This window comes from Lepisosteus platostomus, chromosome 5 (genome assembly GCF_059453375.1).
Source record: "Lepisosteus platostomus isolate fLepPlt1 chromosome 5, fLepPlt1.hap1, whole genome shotgun sequence".
In the NCBI taxonomy this organism is placed as follows: Eukaryota; Metazoa; Chordata; class Actinopteri; order Semionotiformes; family Lepisosteidae; genus Lepisosteus; species Lepisosteus platostomus.
In genome coordinates, this window is record NC_142615.1 from 63841438 (window position 1) to 63856466 (window position 15029).

General features: G+C 46.5%; 5 non-coding genes across 5 annotated transcripts; 4 read left to right on the top strand and 1 right to left on the bottom strand.

Moving 5' to 3' along the window:
• Positions 1 to 5553: 5553 nt before the first annotated feature.
• On the bottom strand, positions 5554 to 5647 carry trnai-uau (transfer RNA isoleucine (anticodon UAU)). Its single transcript has 2 exons — positions 5610 to 5647; positions 5554 to 5589 (listed from the first exon to the last, which is right to left on the bottom strand). It is a non-coding gene; the product is annotated as a tRNA-Ile (tRNA).
• Positions 5648 to 6369: 722 nt separating this feature from the next.
• On the top strand, positions 6370 to 6441 carry trnat-cgu (transfer RNA threonine (anticodon CGU)). The gene has a single exon. It is a non-coding gene; the product is annotated as a tRNA-Thr (tRNA).
• Positions 6442 to 11701: 5260 nt separating this feature from the next.
• trnae-uuc (transfer RNA glutamic acid (anticodon UUC)) lies at positions 11702 to 11773 on the top strand. Its single transcript has one exon. It is a non-coding gene; the product is annotated as a tRNA-Glu (tRNA).
• A 2239-nt stretch (positions 11774 to 14012) lies between these two features.
• On the top strand, positions 14013 to 14085 carry trnaf-gaa (transfer RNA phenylalanine (anticodon GAA)). The gene has a single exon. It is a non-coding gene; the product is annotated as a tRNA-Phe (tRNA).
• A 109-nt stretch (positions 14086 to 14194) lies between these two features.
• On the top strand, positions 14195 to 14267 carry trnav-aac (transfer RNA valine (anticodon AAC)). Its single transcript has one exon. It is a non-coding gene; the product is annotated as a tRNA-Val (tRNA).
• Positions 14268 to 15029: the final 762 nt, after the last annotated feature.

Here is a 15029-nt window from a genome sequence, read left to right on the forward strand (position 1 = left end):
TTTGGGTAACGTTTCATAAAACTTTCATGCTTAAAATGTTTAGGGAGAAATGGAAGACTGGTGTGTATTTTTTCTTTAAACTACCAAGACCAGCCATACACAGTACAGTTTACATACATACAGTAATGTTTTAAATTAATATCGTTTATGACCTTCAGATGCGTTATGCTCCTCTTCTTTTTATGCTCAGCTACTAAAATTTCCCTTAAGTGGTAAAATCCATATAAATATTCAAAACTAAGCGGATTAAAATGTGCACAGTAAAGACATTAAATGATTAAATCTTTGCACTACCAACCAATGCACCACGAGTGCCCCTGTCGGTCATTTTGGCCAGCCAATCACTTGCCCTGCGGTATGCTCCGGTGCCCCGCGGTGGCTTGTGGGTAGGTTACCGTACCGCGGGTTTTTACCGCGCATTTTGAATGGCTGCATCTGTAGCAATACAAACGGGGTGCGTGGGCCCCTCTACATTACCACAGGCTCTGTTTGTCTCCCAGAATCACCAATGCACACACAGACCAGCGACAAGCATTTGTATTGTATAAGTGCCCTTTTTATTTTCCAACTACATTCACATTCACTGTCACCCAAAAACACAACGAAAACAGAATTCACAGCAGCAAAAGGTCCTTCCCAGGGTCAAAATGAATACAGAGGGGCAGCAGTCTTTTCTGTAAAATACATAAGAGAGGTTACTCGATCGTCTCTACTTAGTACCTGTAGTCTCTGATGGCCCACTTTGAGGAGAGGGGTATCGCCCAGTCCTATTTCCCCAGTCTCTGTTCAGGTAACAATAGAAATCCTCTGCGACTATATTACATTCCTCTCAGTTTGAATCGGCTAACTGTGCCAGTTTCCTTGTTCCTCACCTTCAGGTGTTAAAAGTCTCTGTACAGTACCTCTGTTCCAATGCCAATGTCTCTCGTTGTCGTCAGTTACTGAACCAGTAGATCCTTGCCTCCAGGTATTAGAAGTCTCTGCAGAGTTCCTCCGGGGTCTTGCACTCTGCAGCGGGGTCTTGCACCCTGCAGCTTCCTTGTGCTGCCTGTGTTGTCTCCAGGATCCAGTGGGAATCGGGAGCCCCCTCTGTTCTGTCTCAGGTCTTTTTTATCCCTCTCCTTAGCCAATCCCTTTCAGGGGGGTTTCCACTGTCCCTGTCAGAATCAGGTCTGCCCAGTATTTTTCCAGGAGGAAGCTTGTGTTGTTTGAGGGGTGTGGGAGTGCTGAGCTAGGTGTCATGGAACCTTATCAGTTCACCCCTTGGTCTGGCTAAAACTGGCTCAGCGACTCCTCACACCTCCAAGTCTCGATACCTAATTGCTCCCTGAACGACTTGGGTTTGACTGTTTTTACTGACTGTTCCTGTATTAATTGGGACAACTGCAGTCACCCCCTTGAGTGAGAGGCAACATTGACACCATCCTGGAATTCAACATAACCTAATCAATCACAGCCTGTTTCTGCCTCAATGACCCACACCCTGTAACACAAATCAACATAACCCAATCAATCCCAGCCCGTGACTGCCTCAATGACCCACATCCTGCGACACAAGCTTCACCTGGAGCACAATGGCTGTGTTTTCAGCTACGGAAACTTCCTGTTGACAAGTCGGTGTTTGTGTTGCTTTTTCTGCTCAATGGAGCTGTATTAATGCAGGCACACGTGCTTCCACGGCAAGTTATTTTATTAGTGCTCACAAACCAACACACTGCAGACACCTCTGATACTGTCACTGCTTGTGGGCCACGTGTTCCTGCCGTCAGCCTACTATACCATGTTCATGCACATCTAGAAATATTACTGCTGTAGTACAGGAGCGAAAGACGAAACGAAAGCACACCCAGTTTAAAAAGGCACATCTGTCAACTGCTGAACTTCACAAGGATGGGATTCACACCCACATGTGCAGAGCACAATGGATTAGTAGTCCATCGCCTTACCACCCCACCACCTCATCCCAGAAGTTAGCCTCCTGACATGAGTTAGTGCTCAAGATGGTCGTATTTCCTCTACTCAAGGATCATTTTCCTCTTCCACCTGCGATTTCACCATTTTCCTTGAAGATGTCAAACATAAAAAGCATATTGAGCTCCTTGGACTTGAAATTACCAGATAAAAGCCATTTCTCATCACTTGCTCAGCGAGCAGGCTCAGCGCACACAGAACGCAGGTATCTCAGAGCGGTGTGTCTAAGAGGCTGTAAAAGGATAGTGTTCTGTTGGTGCTGTGGCTTAGCTGGTTAACGTGCATGTCTAGTAAATAAGTTTCTGGGTTCAAATCACCACAGTGCTTTTCTTCCTCTCTTGCCATGCAGAGTTGGTCGTTGTGGACAGCAACAGGTGTCTGCCTTAACTTTAATGGAAGTGTTCATTTCTGGAACAACTTTTTTAAAAACAAATTCCACACATATTGTGATAGATAAAATACTAATCTTCCCTGTCAGTGCAGAATAATTAGTGCCAGCTGGCATGAAAACAACAAAAAAAAATTTTTTGTCTTTAGCGTAAAACCTGTGAATGTAGAAGAAAAGATGACGAGTGTCAATTTTTATGGCACCGTGAGCTTGTCCTTCAGTCAAACACGTAGGTAATTCAAACACACCCAGAGATGCACTTTGAATTAGCTTTGACCTAAATACTATCTACTCCAGATGTGATTGGGCCTCTTTCCACATCCTGATATATGCAGAGAACACAAGCTTTTGGCACGAGTGAATATAAATGTAAACATAAATACTATTCAATATATCGGAATTTTGTTTACCTGGGGATCCTCAAATCAGGAGTGTAGAAAAGAACACCGTTAAACACCGGGAGTGCAGAACGTGATAAAAGTGTTCTTTAAACAAAAAGTGAAAATAGTGAATATGTCTTTCACTTAGATGTTCATTGAATGCTCAGTAAACGATAAAGCAGAGGCTCGTTTTGTGAATTCTCCTCGCATCAGATTGTCTTGCTTCGACCTTTAAATTGTACACTGTGTAGACCCTTCACTCTCCCTAACTCAATTAAAGAGCTGCAGGCAAAAGTGCCTATCAGTTTAGTTCAGTGGTAGAGCACTTGCATCTCGTGTATAAGGCTTTGTTTTCTACTGCCACTCTGGATTTCTTTTTAAATGCAACATCTTATCTGTGATTGTCTTTCATGTGACATCCCCCGTGTGTGAATTTCAGCATGACACATAAAATCGTTTGAGATGCTATTTTTAAAACAGACCAAACGAAAGACATAGTAGCTAAATACAAGTAGAAAACACATGAATCTAATTGAGAAAATTTGGACTGGAGCGATGTATAGTATTGTAATGGTTGGGGGTTCAGGTGGGCACCCTTGCCATTGCCACTTAAGTCAGCCCCCCACCGTCGGGGACTCAAACCTGCGACCGCCACCATAGCTCAACAGGGACCCAGCCGCTTGAGCTTAGGGACGGTCTCCCTTTAGTTCAACAGGCTGGGTCCCTGTTGAGTGATGCCAGAGGTCTGGGTTTGAGTCCCTGACGGTGGGGGACTGACCTGATGTGGCAGTGGCGAGGATGCCCATGTGAACCCTGGAGCGTTACATTGGTGTCAGCAGTGGAATGGGATAGCCCTTTGCTGAGGTTGGTGAGTTAAGCGGGGGAGAGTGTAACGCATACGGCCACCATTGAGTGTGTAAGAGCCGGCTTACCAGAGCGGTGATGTCACTGCCCTTCCCTGTAATAGCAGGGCCACAGCCGCAGGACTGAAGGGAGATTGCTCTTTAGCTCAACAGGCTAGGTCCCTGTTGAGTGATGCAGGAGGCCTGGGTTTGAGTTCCTGGTGGTGGGGGGCTGTTGTGAACACCGGAGTGCTACAGTATTACTAATGACAGCACAAAGCTTACAGTGGTGGCTTTAGGGTATCAGAGCCAGTGGTGCAATGGATAATGTGTTTGACTTTGGCTCAGAAGATTGCAGGTTTGACTCCTCCCTGGCTCGTTAAGCTTTTAAACTACACTTCTCAGCGTACACAACCCTTCTATCGACTGGATGAGTCTCCCGTTACGTCTCCAATTCTTTCCGCACATTCTGCTTGTTTCACCACCGTTACTGTTGGACCACAGCCACAGAATCGAGGAGAGATACGGTTCCGATAAACTGTCTTAAATAATCATGTTTAAAAAGGTGACAAAGTTTATTTTTCTTTAACATAACCTTACATTTGCCTGTTCAGTTCAAGTTATTTTCTGTACCTGCAAATTCCCCAATTTTTCTGCTGTCTCCTGAGACAGACATGTGTCAAATCACAATAAGTAATACAATCTATTCAGTTAACACCCAGATGTAACAGAACACATTTAAGACTTACACCCCCTTTAAATATGTATTTCCTTCATTTCAGTTTTCTTACCTCCCCAGGATACCTGAAAGTTCACTATCCCATATTAAGGACTGTACATGCATTACCGGTAATACAGCTACTAATAAAGATATACATTAATCTTAATTATTAATAAATTACACTTTTATTAATAAAGACATGTATTCATCAAATTCATTGTGAATAGTTGTGGTGTCTAGAAAACAATTTTAGCTACAGTAAATATTTCAAGCGAGTGGTGCGTATGTTCGTTACTTTGTGACTATATTATTTCCACTACATTCAGAACAGTTCAAATGCGATCGACTGTTCCTCTACTGAACTACATAAACCCTGTGAAGAGGAGGTTTAAGTTAGTCTCCTACATCGGTAACATCTAATGGGCAGCATATGTTATTTTAGGTTTGTTGCAATTGAGAACAGGTTTAGTATGGAGCTGCTGACAAATTTCAGCAGCCACGTTCGATGCAATGACCCGTTGTAGGGTCATTGCCAATCAGCTGCAAGAAAAAAAAAAACATAATTTGTGCCTTTATTAAAAAAAAAGAAAAACAGAGTAGTAGTTTATGTGGTAATTTCAGGTACAATGTAAGAACTTAAGTTAACTAGTCCCACAGTAATGCGTGGGGTCCTATCAGAACAAAAATACTTGTAACCCAAAAACACAACAACCACGATGCGAGAAAGCCTTCCGGGAACCTAGGTAAATCACTGTAGTAGTCTAACGACTACAGAAAATAAAATAAAAAAATACTTAAAGGAACAACTTCAAAACAAAAAGAACATTAAAAACAAATCTGGGAAACAACAAAAACAGAATTTAATGCGAGAGCTTTTTCAAGTCTTCGGTACCCCATCGTGCTCCCTTAGTCCCAGTAGACCTCTCGTCTAAGAAGATATCTCTCATCTATCTGTGTAGAGATCAGCTGGGGGTCCACAGCTGATGGGAATTTAAGTAGTGACCTGCGTCAGCTGCAAAGGAAAAAGTATAGGTTTATTCCATGCTGAAAGGAGAAGGAAACACAACGTGGACCCTTCTTCGGGGGTGACGTGGAATAAACCTTTACCTGTTCCTATGATGTTAATTTAGACTGGATCTCCAGCAAACACCTAACAGGCTACAATCCCGTTAGATAAGGTGTTAAGGACGACCTATAAGTAACAGTATCTAAAGTGGACGGCTGCTTTCGGTAGCTATAGACAGGCCATACTGCTCCAGGTGAGGCTCGAACTCACAACCTCGGCATGACTCCGCTGTGCACTGCTGTATAAGTACCGCGCGCTGACCGATTGCGCCACTGGAGCCGCGTAGATTCCTTTCCCTTCACACACTGACGTTGCACAAACACAGGGTGAAAACGATTTCGGCATGTTTTCCGTCTCTCCGTGGGAGAAAGGGACAGTAAAAGAGCGAGGAAACTACAAGAAAAGAAAATGAAAAAATAGTGCTCACTGCCGAAGAGGGAGGAGAGAGATGGTCAGACACGTAAATCAGCCCGGCGGATTTACACTACAAATGTGTCATTTGTAGTGACATTTATGAGTCTTCATGTGTCTGAAACTGTCCAGTTTGTATTTTCGTTTCACAAATCCAGTAAACTTGAATAAGACAAGAAGGCACATCTGCGGAACATCACGTCCGAGTTTACAGTAACACCAGAGATTGAAAGCGAAGTAGTTTTTTATTAAAGTTCAAGGAAACCTGAATATGTTTGCTAGAAGCATTTCAGAATCACAGTGAAATGTAGTACGATTGCTGCACAGATCTGCAGTCTGCAATTAGAATACGGTTTTTGCGTTGTATAAAATATACCATTCAAAACTTTTCTAAAACTGCAGAGATACATTTCGGAATGCGTCTTCCTGTAAAAATAAAATATCTATTTTATTTGACGGGCGCTATAAGCAGAGTCTGAAGCCAGCTCCACAGAAGAACTATATTCTTTACTTCTCCTGCCATTGCAATTTGCCCACAGATTTTTTTTTCAAAATGTATTAGCCTTGATGGGAAACAAAATTAAACTGTGTGCGCGGTGGCCAAGTGGTAAGGCATTGGTCTCGTAAACCGAAGAGCGCGGGTTCAAACCCTGTCCGTGCTTGGTTTGCGTACCACGATATACCTTTATCTAAATCGTCAATTGTCTTGCAATGTAGAAATCTCTGTAATAATAAGAAAAGAAAAGTAGTTAATAATCCTTTGACAAAGTAACGGGCATCCTCACTGCTTGTCAGGATGGCTGAGTGGTCTTAGGTGCCAGCCTCAAGAACTCAATCGTGTGTAGTGACAGTTGTTATTCACAACCCGGATTTCTATGGAAGCCCGTTTCCGCCAGGGAGTAAAAAAAAAAAAAAAAAACCCGCTATGGTATCTCAGAATTGCGACTTAGTAACTCAGAATTCCTACTTTATATCTCACATTTGCGACTTCGAAATAGCCCATATTTCAATGTCTGTCCTTTTGTTATTGTAACGGATTCGGGTTCTAGGGCTTGTGCCCTCGCAGCTCCCACCCTTGTTCGTGCCTCACTGCATTGGCTCGAACCCAGGTCTTGCTAGCTGAGCTAAAGAAGACCTTTTTAAGTAAAAAAGGACATACAATGAGATACCATAGCGCGTTTTTTTTTTACTCCCTGACGGAAACGGTCTTCCATAGATTTCCCTTCATGTTCATTAAGATGTTTAATTTGTATGTTGCTTATATAAGAACAGTTTCTTCAAAAGTTCTGTCAATTAACAGTGGAGAGCTAGCCGATGTACGTTTTCATGAAAACTCTCTTTAAGGCGATTACAAGTATTTTGAGCAAATCTGCGTCATATTTTTTAAAAAAAGTTTAACTCAAGATGCAACAGCAGTATAAATGAATTCTTCCGCCCTACATTCCAAGATATGGAATCTTATTTTTCTTGAAGTGTCTGATGTTGGTCGTTATTGGAAATTGCCCGGTGATATCGACTCAGGTACTCAGTTGTTACGTGCTGTAATTCGATACATGCAAAGCATTTATATTCCCTCAAATTATTAATAAGGCCAATAATGTATTAAACATTACATGCCACTTTTTCTCTAGATGATGTTCACGATGGAACAGTGAGAAAGGCGTGCCTAGATGTGCTTGAACCAGCACCTTACTATCGTTTTAGTCCCGACCTGACCGCACTGAGCAATGGTACGACAGAGACTCCAACAGGTCGGTTTTCTCCTTTTACAGTTTTTGGGAAAAAAAATAATCTGCACTTTTAAGCAAGTATTTTATTTCAAATTTTGCAAAGTGTAAGTTTTTCTTGGAAAACGTTGTTTCAGAAAGAAACTGAGTTGATGGGAATAGCCCTGCCAGTAGAATATCGACCTTTTCATCTCAGCTAGTTCTTCTGTGGAGCAGGCTTCAGAACTCTACGTACAACGCCTTTGATGTCATTTTATTTCTACAGCAGACGCATTCGGAATGTTTTTTTTTTTTACTTTTTATTTGAACAACAAAATAAATTCAATATAAACAAGAGCACTTATAACATCAGTAGAATCGTCAAGGGTACATAAAATAATACAATTACACTTTCTGAAAACGATTAAACTAGGTAAATCAAGATAAGGTCCGCACAGCTTTAATGTTCTTACATTTCGAAAGAGTCTGTAATTACCCTTTTTCGTCTATTTTGAACTATTCAAACTTAGGACTCGTACCAGACCATTTCACTCTACGTACAGTATATCTCTTTTCGTAACGAAAATGTATTTCCTTTCTTAGAAATGCTCTGGGCGGTATGTCTTGCACAACGTGGACTGCAGATCTGTGATATTGTCGAATTCGAGGGATCCAGCAATCATACTGGATTTGACTGGGATTCTGAAATGTCTCTTGCAAAGGTATTTGGGTTTGCTTGAACATTTAATAAAAAAGTGATCTGAGACTTCCTAGCTTCCAGTCTATAATCTCACTGTAACTAAACTAGGATGTGATGTTTCGCAGATGTGCAGTGTGCCTTTACGCTTGGCATGTTCAATACTATTCGTTGTGTGAGCTCCTCACTGCGTGTCCTGTACTGTATTGTGATTTCGCTGAGATTATCTACGAGGAGTACAGCGACTAGAACGCCTTGAACCTTTTTTTCGGTATATAAAAGAAAACGCTAAAGCACATACAAAGTAACTAACATTTCCTATATGTAGGTTTTCTGATTATATCTCTACTTTACTTAAATACCTTAGTGACAGGCGATTCTTTCCGATATTTGTTCAGGCGCGGTTATTGATCCTATACTAAAGATTATTTTTATAAAGAACATGTCACCTGCAAACTGGTATCGAGAAAGTTTTATAATATTACTTTTTATTTAAAAAAGTACATTTATCATAACCTATATGATTTCTTACCAGCGTGGAGCTCGAATTCACAACCCCGAGATTAAGTGTTTGGTACTAGCTGCGCCACAGAAAAAAAATGAAATCTCTTATTTACATTAAATACTGCGGCTCCTGACCTTTTCTTCTCGTCAGAGAAGAGGTCTGGTCTCCAGGACCGGGGAAAAGTTAGCTTGAAGTTCGAAAACGATTTTGGCACGCCTGTAGCGTTTACACGAAACCTCTTAGAATCGCGAGAATACTTGCTTTGTGTATAAAATACATTGTGAATGCTTTCTCAGCCTTTACTTTTTCGTTTATATGACATTTGTTTGACCAAGCACGAATATTCTTTTGTCCATATCTTCGCAACGGAAGCACAGAACGCCTTCAAACCAAATGCATTTAAAAGACCACGACATGTGGATATTTCCACAGCCTCTACATCAAAGTATCAGTGAGCTAATTATCTTTTTTTAAACCTCCGGTTTTTCATCGATGCGTAATTACGCACTAACTGGAACCCGGGGGACCGCTGTGTGCACAAGTTCACAACGCGAGAAATACTGTTCAATATGGCTTCATGTGAAAAACCCGTATATGACCATAGGCAACAGAATAGCGCAGTCTCCAATTACTCAGACTGTAAGCACGGGAATAAAGCTTTGTCTGAATTCTGAAACCCTTCCTTTACGTTCTGTTTTCATTCGGGTAAGAGTCAACTATATTCACAATACTACTGACAGCAGGAAGATTAAAATATTCTTTACTCAGCAGCTTATTAAAAACAGCTCCCATGATGTTCAAACCGATTTTTTACACAGAACACTGACACAGCTTTGCGTTCTGAATCTCTTTTTCTCGTGTGTTTATTTAATGTGGCACAATGTACTTGGATAGGGGTATTCTGTTCACAAACCAATAGCATTTAAACCACAGCACCCACAATGCTGCAAGTAAGTGTTTTACACACTAAGCAGAGAGCGATGTCTTCCTCGTTAGTATAGTGGCAAATATCCCCACCTGTCACGCGGGAGACCAGGGTACATCAGGACATGCATTGAAGTGAAAGCAGGATGCGCTGCGACATCCACTGTGCAGATCCCGCCACACTAAGAGGTGAGTGGGTCTGTTCGATCACAGCGCTAGGCGAATCCCCAAACAGTGTGCGAGGCAACAAACGAAACGGGCCTGTTTCCGCCCGGTTTCGATCCGGGGAAATCGGGCCCAGTAGTGGCGGGATCTGTACAGTGCATGTTGCAGCGCTTCAATGTGCTTCCTGATGTCCTACCCCTAGAACAGAAAGGACAGCGTACACAGCAACAACAGATCAGGTCTCTGCACTGGATCTAAGCTGCCCCCATCTCCTCTGCTCTGCGGCTCCTGCAGAGCGGAGTCCTGCCTGGAGCCGTGTTTGCAGGCGGCGGCTCCCCGCGCTCTGTCTGTGCATCGTGTCCAAGAGCTCCTGGGAGGAAGAGAGAGCCCTCCCACTCGGGGGCTTTTCCACGGTCTGTGTGAGGAGGGGCGGGTGTGTCCAGTAGCTTATCGAGCGGAAGCCTGGGGCGGCGGAGAGCTGTGATCGTGCAGACCTTGAGGTGTCACCTCTTTGTCTGCTTTCCCGCCCCCCCTCCGCCCAAGCTCTGCTCCAAAGTAGCCCGGCAACCCCTCACACCTGCACGTGTCACAACCTAAGGTGCGGTCATGAGACACCCATGGGGTGTTGTTCTGTTCTTGCTAATTGTTTCCTGCCCGTCGCAGGCAGGAGTCCATGCGAGGAAGATGCGCTGGACAGAGCTCAGAGGGCGCAGCTGGGTGGCTTTCCTTCTGAGTGACGTTCCTGCAACACTCTCCCGCTACTCTTGGTGCGCTCATGCCGCAACACAGGAAGGCTGGAGCAGGTGGCTGTGGGCTCTCCGTATTGCTGAAATAGCTCAGTTGGGAGAGCGTTAGACTGAAGATCTAAAGATCCCTGGTTCGATCCTGGGTTTCGGCATTTTGTTTCATCGCGCCCTTTGTTCCTCTCTCCAGCGCCCCCTGCCTAAAGTGACGCTTCCCTTTCTCAGCCCGAAACGCAAGCGAGACACCAGCAGCGGTCCCTGCAGGTTTCCGTAGTGTAGCGGCTATCACGTTCGCCTGACCCGCGAAATGTTCCCGGTTTGAGACTGGGTGGAAACAGCCTCGTTTTGCACGCTCCTTGTACTTCACAGAGGTCTTGAGCGACCGGTCATTTGTTCCCAATGTGTTTCCGGTGCCTTCATGCACTCTTGTACCAAACGCACGTTCCTTCTGTACGCGGAGCCGATCATTTGCAATTGGGCTGTGCCGACAGACCAGGACGAGCTCTGCGGCTCAAATGCAGCGCAGGACCTGCAAGAACAACAGAAAGATTAGCATCCAGCGGGGGCTTCTTAGTGAGCCCAAGATCTCATCAAGAATCGGCTCCAGCAACAGGGCTGGGCGCATTGTTCCATTCTCCGCCCACTCTCGGTGTAAACAAGTCCCTCCTGGTCTCTGCTTGAAATGCACTTTCCTGCGTTTGCTTTGGTGTAACTGGCTTCCCCTGCATGGGCGAATGTGAAGAAGATCCTTAGTAAGTCATTGAAGAAAACCGAGAAGAGGTCGGAGTGGCCTCTGTCATTCATCAACGATCCAGTCAGGCAGTACTCCTCTGTAAAGCGCCGTTCGTTCACACCGATTGGCTTTTTTTTGCCTTCATTCGTGCAAGTAGTAAAAGCAGACGCCCCTATTCTGCCGTGACCCGGATTCAAACCGGGGTTGTTGCGGCCACAACGCAAAGTACTGACCACTATACGATCACGGCGAGCTACCGATACACACGTGGCAGGGCGGAAAGGGCTGTGCTCTCTTCGTGTGATATAATTCGGAAAAGTCCTGACGTTGCATTTCAACTGAGCCCCAGTATACATCGACCCTTCGACACTGAGTGACAACTCTCTTGCTTGTTTTCTCATATTTATGTAGTTTGCTTGCATGATGCCGGGAACAGCAGGGTTGTGTGCTCCCATATGGTCTAGCGGTTAGGATTCCTGGTTTTCACCCAGGCGGCCCGGGTTCGACTCCCGGTATGGGAACGTGTCAGTTTTGCCTCCTGCTTTCCAAAAGATCAGCACCGTGTACGAAGGAGCCGCATTAAAACTACTCGAACGTGCAAAACGTGCGAGAAGAGGGGGCGCTTGTTTCCAGACGAAACTTCTCGCGTGTGAGACGAGCTGATCATCGCTGCAGGAGGTGGGAGGGTTACTCTGGTAGACAGGACTGACCTTCAGCAATAGGATTTATACTCTCCAAGATGATATTTGCACTTTCTGGAGAGGCGATTTTCTCCACTTCAGTAGCCCGATTTCGTCGATTGCGTGGAGAGGGCTGTAGAATGTGGCGCCACCTTTCCTGCTCCGTCCATGACAGGCGTGCTGGTCTCTGGAGAGAGAGCACGGTCCATCAGCGTACTCCAATAAAGGCACTGGAAGCAGCTGAATCGCATTGGCGAAGCTCAGCGCTGGGCCGCTGGGCACATCTTACCACCGTTTCCGAAGTGTAGTGGTTATCACGTTCGCCTCACACGCGAAAAGTCCCCGGTTCGAAAGCGGGCGGAAACAGACTTCGTTTGTCGCCAGGCACAAAAGGGGATTGGGGATTCGCCTAGCGCTGTGATCGAACAGACCCACTCACCTCTTAGTGTGGCGGGATCTGCACAGTGCATGTCGCAGCGCATCCTGCTTTCACTTCAATGTGCGTCCTGATGTACCCCGGTCTCCCGCGTGACAGGTGGGGACAGGTGACAGGTTCTATACTAACGAGGAAGACATCGCTCTCTCCGACCCCCGGCATCGTGTCCCGACCCACCGTGCTGGAAGCCGACGCGTGCTGTGATTCCTTTACGGAGCAGAAATGACAACCGAGGAGCCGAGAGATCATTTCAGCATTTCGCGTCTGAACGGAAAACACAAACGACCAACTCGGAATGACTTGCCTTTGACGCTTATCAAAGCATTCTTTGTGCATCGAACAGACCCACTCACCTCTTAGTGTGGCGGGATCTGCACAGTGCATGTCGCAGCGCTTCCTGCTTTCACTTCAATGTGCTTCCTGATGTCGAGTCGTGTGCCGTGCAGAGGCTCTGAAAGCGAGAGCAATGAAAAGGTGCAAGACGCTGTGAAAGAAAACAGAGAAGTGAAAGGCAGTCCTTTTTTTAAGGAGGTGAAAGAAAAGCTACTCCCTGTCGGGGAATCAAACCCCAGTCTCCCGCGTGACAGGCGGGGATACTTGCCACTATACTAACGAGGAAGACATCACACGCACCGACCCCCGGCATCATGTCCCGACCCAGCGTGCTGGAAGCCGACGCGTGCTGTGATCCCTTTACGGAGCAGAAATGACAACCGAGGAGCCGAGAGATCATTTCAGCATTTCGCGTCTGAACGGAAAACACAAACGACCAACTCGGAATGACTTGCTTTGGACGCTTTTCAAAGCGTTCTTTGTGCACGACGACTGCGCCGCTTAGCAGATACAAATGGGTTGTACAACTTTGAACTAGCAAATGGAAGAGGGCTAAGCCCCCTCTCTTTTAGCCCAGGTTCGATCTGTCTCCCAGAATCACCAGGGCACACGCACACACACACACCCGTGCCGTTGAAGTGCTCTGCTTCATTTCTAAGGGCAACTCAACATTCACTCCTACCCCGAGTGCAGAAAAGACAGCGTCCGCAGCAACAACAGCTCAGGTCTCTGCACAGGAGCTAAGCTGCCCCCATCTCCTCTGCTCTGCGGCTCCTGCGGAGTGGAGTCCTGCCTGGAGCCGTGTTTGCAGGCGGCAGCTCCCCGCGCCCTGTCTGTGCATCGTGTCCAAGAGCTCCTGGAAGGAAGAGAGAGCCCTCCCACTCGGGGGCTTTTCCATGGTCTGTGTGAGGAGGGGCGGGTGTGTCCAGTAGCTTATCGAGCGGAAGCCTGGGGCGGCGGAGAGCTGTGATCGTGCAGACCTTGAGGTGTCACCTCTTTGTCTGCTTTCCCGCCCCCCCTCCGCCCAAGCTCTGCTCCAAAGTAGCCCGGCAACCCCTCACACCTGCACGTGTCACAACCTAAGGTGTGGTCATGAGACACCCATGGGGTGTTGTTCTGTTCTTGCTAATTGTTTCCTGCCCGTCGCAGGCAGGAGTCCATGCGAGGAAGATGCGCTGGACAGAGCTCAGAGGGCGCAGCTGGGTGGCTTTCCTTCTGAGTGACGTTCCTGCAACACTCTCCCGCTACTCTTGGTGCGCTCATGCCACAACACAGGAAGGCTGGAGCAGGTGGCTGTGGGCTTTGCGCACAGCCGAAATAGCTCAGTTGGGAGAGCGTTAGACTGAAGATCTAAAGGTCCCTGGTTCGATCCCGGGTTTTGGCATCTTGTTTCATCGCGCCCTTTGTTCCTTTCTCCAGCGCCCCCTGCCTAAAGTGACGCGTCCCTTTCTCAGCCCGAAACGCAAGCGAGACACCAGCAGCGGTCCCTGCAGGTTTCCGTAGTGTAACGGCTATCACGTTCGCCTAACACGCGAAAGGTCCCCGGTTCGAGACCGGGCGGAAACAGCCTCGTTTTGCACGCTCCTGTACTTCACAGAGGTCTTGAGCGACCGGTCATTTGTTCCCAATGTATTTCCGGTGCCTTCGTGCACTCTTGTACCAAACGCACGTTCCTTCTGTACGCGGAGCCGATCATTTGCAATTGGGCTGTGCCGACGAGAATCACCTGAGATGACGGAGTAAACGTGAGTTCCTGAATTCCTCTGGCCCGGGGAAGACACCGGTGTATGTAATGGGTGGTTTGCTGTAAGCCCAGAATTTGGTCTGGCAGGCGGTCCGCGGTATTGTGTACAGGCGTTCGAAGCTGGTGTAGGCGTCCCACACTGACAGATTGAAGAAACTGAGTCTCTTTAGTCTGACAGGCCGGAGGAACTGAGTCTCTTTAGTCTGAAGGGAGTGAACCCAGGTGCCCTGTGCTGAGCCAGGATCTGGGTGGAGTGGCGATTGCCATGATCTGGCGAGCACAAAGCTTCATCAGCTGCCCTTTGCCACAGGAGGTAAGAGGATGTCCAGTGATGACGTGCTTCCCTGTCCGTCGTGGCAGTGAACAGGTCCTGGTTACAGGATCTCTAAAAAAGGAAATAAAGACTGAAATCAGATCCGACCCACCATGCTGCCACGGCGACGGTGCACTGCCCAGTGAAAGTGGCAGCCTGTCCCTGGACTGTGGGTGGAAACTGGAGCACCTGGAGGAAACCCCCACAGACCAGGGAGAGAACATGCAAACTCCACACAGACAGCACCCACACCCCAGGTCCAGCACTGTGA